Below are 4,264 nucleotides of genomic sequence, written 5' to 3'. Positions count from 1 at the left end.
ATGTTCGTGTTGTTTCACTTTTAATAGGCAGCAATTTACAAACATTTCCTAATGTATTAAATTTCAAGGCACACGGGTGCCATTATTATCAAACATTACTTTGTCTGAAAGACACTAACCTCCCCCCCGGCCGGCCAGAGGAACAGAACTGCGTAAGGAAGCAGAAACTGATTCACGGCATTGTGGACATACAGAAGATCACGACAGTACCCTTTGTTCTGTACTGGCTATTTGTCGTTAACTGACTGACCGAGAGTCGGCACTTTGAATGGGAGCAGCCAGTATTTGTGTTTGCATAGTACGACTCGAACGCACTGAAACATATGCATATAACCAACCAACTAAAATATTAGTCAGACAATCTGGACGGGACTTCCTAAGTGACAAACATCTACAAAGCATTCTTGAAAAATATTTCATTCCATCTTAAAGGAGATGCTGGGTTACAGGCCTTCCCAACCGGTATTTGTATTCTGTGTTGTTGTGACGCCAATTATTTACGACAACTGGATCCTTATTTAATTTTGTAGAACTTTTAACTGGATCTAGATGGATAGCTGAGAGTGAGATGTTGTTAATTAAGTTTCTTTCGTGCCATGTTCCTGCATATGCCTTACGCCTGAGAGAAAAACCCCTCTGTCGATTAAAAACCCCGGTAGAAATTTGTTGCTCGTTGTTCGTCTTACGTACGCACATATTGTCTCAGTGGTCTTGATAGTGCTATAGTGTGATTTTGTAATTCGTTGGTGTAGAAACGATTCTGTCTAATTCTGTGGAAGACGCGAAACTTTAAAATCTTGCCGGTGCAGAGAATATTATCTTCTGATATAGGAGTTGTTTGAAGTAATTTTGCTCAGTAAGTTGTTCTCCTGTATATCAGGCTGCTACATTATCCCAAATACTTGTAGATGCTCTTGGTTTGTGGACAGTTTCATTGAGTTCTTCGTTTTCCAGAGGATTCTGTGGAGTGAATTGGATACTGCTTCGAGAAAAATACAGGGGAAAATGAACTTTTGAATTTCGGAAAATTAAACGTTGTATGATAGGGCTACAGGAGTGATTTTGTGAGTCTGTTGTTACGTAGTCTGTTGATCCCGAATCTGGTGATTTCTTCTTTTATTCTGTGTAGTATGTTCTTGGTTTTAAGTGTTTCGTAAGGAAGTTTGTTTTGAAGCTATACCGTCGATCTACAGCAGTGTGTTCTTGGTTTTAAGTGTTTCGTGAAGGGAGTTTGTTTGGAAGGTATATCGTAGATCTTCAGCTAATTGAAGCATCCTCTGGTTAGCAGACAGAGGTTATTTTTTCGTTTCATTAGAATGTAAGAAGAGAAACTGGTAGCTCCAGTCCATTTGTTTGATATTTCGTGAGGCGTACAAAATTATATCGGCTTTCAGCTTGTTTAATCTTTTCAGTCCTGTCTTTCTGGCTACTTAAGAGTTCATCTAGACAGATGTAGACAAGGTATTTGACGTTTAGTTGTGGAACAATTTCTTGTCCACAAAGTCGAATGTAGAGTTTTGGGTTATCCTGTAGTCGGCGATTAGTAAGATTGCCATGTCTGAAAAGGAAAGGTTTGCTTTTTGGTGGATTAGATCAATCAGATTCTCCATTTACTGGGCTACGTTTCAAATTTGCTGATGTAGCTGTTGACTTGTTCATTGATTGCATTCGAGTTGGGCGCATGATACCAGTAAGTGTTGTCATCTGCATATAGAACCATGTCTTCATTCCACCACCGGGGTCTTGGGATATCTGCTGTGTATATCGTACATAACAAAGTGGATATGACGGCAGCCTGAGGTACTCCGGGTCTGGGTGTGGAGTAGGATGATTTTTGTTCCTCTCTCTTCAGTTTCAAATGAGTTTAACTAATAATTGTACTACTGCAGGTGGGAAGTGGTGCTTTAGCACTTTATGAAGATGTCTGTACCTTATCAAAAGCGCGTTCTGTGTCCAGAAAGAGGGTAGCAGTTGCACCTGTGAAATTGCAGGGCTCCGCTGCATTCTTAATTAGCCTTAATCATGGATCAGCGGGATTGTGTTTCTGAAACCAGCTTGTTCATGTGATATAATGCTTTTGTCTCCTGCAAAATGTTGTAGTATGTTGTTAACTTTGTCTTTCAAAGTCTTGTCAATTATTTATAATTATTTTTATATTTCTAAGTTTGGTTTCAAAGTCGGTTTGCTGAGTGGTGAGTTAGACACGGTTTCTTCTTTATTTCATGTAAATCACAAATTGTACAAGGTTGAATTCTTTCAGTCCAGATATGAAAAGACTTAACGATTTCCTTGGGGTCCAGATTTTCAATGATAACAATTCTAGTTAGAACATTCAGATCAATCATTACTGGGTTCTCACCGGATTCTGTGGACATGCTGGCGTTTCATTTCGAGTTACGCCTGGAGCGTGCCTTTTAAAAACCTTCGTCGTTATGTATCTCAAGAGATTCCGTTTCATGAGGAGAATCATTTGTTTAGCAATGAGTAGCTGGTTGTTGGACGCACTGAGATTCCTGAGGCTCCTGAGGTTGTTGGGGTCGGTTGGTGACTGTTGAGATTCGACCGGTGTCGTTGCGTCAGATCTGATCATTTTCTGACGTTTTTTGTTTGGCATGAAGAACGTTGACTCTGCATGGTGGAGATGGGATGACCTGAGCGTTCTCTTCATACAGTTTGTCCTGAACATGATTCCTGCCATATACCATTTGCTTCTTTTACTAATTTGACATTCATAGTACCTATATTTTGTCAAACAACAATAATATTTGCTACGTTGAGGAAAACTAACAGATCAAATTACACTTACACCTAAAAAAAAAACCCAGTATGAGAAAAATAAACATCATTATACGCAACATAATGAAATCACAAATATCTCATTCTCTAGATCAGTGCTGTAAATTCACTCGACCTTGTGTTTATAAATTGACATATGGAAGCCAAAATAAAATATACATTAGAGTAGACAGAAGGAATTTTCAAAACAATGTTCATACCACATCTGAATCTCACTGCCATGATATTATCTTCATTGGCTCACCGTTAAAACAACAAGTTCCACACACCAATGAAAAAGGACATGTGTTAAATATTTTACAAGAAATAGAAAGTTTCTTGTATATGATAAAACATCAAGACATTATTTTGAACGAACAGGTTGAATCAAAACAATTCATTGTAAATTTCACCAATGTCATTCTAAATGTTTCATGTTGAAACATATTCCTATCTTTAGATAACGTGTTAAAATAGATAACACTATTTAGGAGTGAAATTATATAGTCTCTCATTTAGCAAAGTTAGTCATTATCTTTGTATGTAATGCACTCTTCCATTAAAACTTAAACAATAACCAAATATATGTTCTGATTGCAACTGGTATATTATCACTTAAGATTAAATATGTCACTGGCTGACGTCTGCTATGTAAGTTGTGTGACTGCTCAATAGCTACACTAAAACGGTGTGTTTCTTTTGCAGAATTGGAAAAACACGACCGTGACAGGATTCGAACCTGCAATCTTCGGATCCGAAGTCCGACGCCTTATCCATTAGGCCACACGGTCACTGACGACCAAGTATTCCTTACATTCGTGTCGTCTCGAAATGCCCATACCGCTGAGGAATTGTGTTTTCGTTCTACACAGCCGCTGCCTCTTGCTGCTTCCCACCCATTCGTTACATTCAAACCCTTACGAGACCGACCAAATAGAGATTGGGAATCAAGACCACACACTTTGTGCATTCGGAATCGAAGGCGGGGCGTCCCTCGCCGCATTTACGTAAATCTGCCTCGAAGTATATTTTGTCTTCTCTAATGCTAGTAGTGCTACTGATGGACGTTTGCTTTTGTTACTATCCCAGCAATGTATAAATAAAGTAATTCTCTGTTGTTCAGTTTATTTGAGTCAACTCCAGTACCAACAGCCCTCGTGCCTCGTACTTTTCGTAATCCAACACAAAACCCATTTTTTAATGGTTCAGTTTTAATAATCACTATCTCCCAACGAATATAATAGTGCCAGAGACCTACCCATATTTTAAACTTTAATGTAACACACTCATCACATCAAAAGTGAAAGCTCAAAATGATTCTCTTCCAGCAGAACTGGAATATTACATATCTCCTAGTTCTTACATACTACAAATTAGTTCCTTCCCACTCCAGTGACCAAGTGCACCTGGATTTTCCCACTCTATCGCTTTATCTGCTCCCTGAAACTGCAGCGCCCTCTTACTGTCGAGGATACCCCGCATGACGTCG

At 39.0% G+C, this 4,264-nt stretch overlaps 1 non-coding gene across 1 annotated transcript; it reads right to left on the bottom strand.

Annotated features, from left to right (window-relative positions):
* Window positions 1-3,493: 3,493 nt before the first annotated feature.
* On the bottom strand, window positions 3,494-3,566 carry Trnar-ucg. The gene has a single exon. It is a non-coding gene; the product is annotated as a tRNA-Arg (tRNA).
* Window positions 3,567-4,264: the final 698 nt, after the last annotated feature.

The sequence above is a fragment of the Schistocerca americana genome, unplaced genomic scaffold, assembly GCF_021461395.2.
Source record: "Schistocerca americana isolate TAMUIC-IGC-003095 unplaced genomic scaffold, iqSchAmer2.1 HiC_scaffold_14, whole genome shotgun sequence".
NCBI lineage: Eukaryota > Metazoa > Arthropoda > Insecta > Orthoptera > Acrididae > Schistocerca > Schistocerca americana.
The sequence above is the reverse complement of the archived record's forward strand: the minus strand, read 5'-3'. Positions and strand labels throughout refer to the sequence as shown.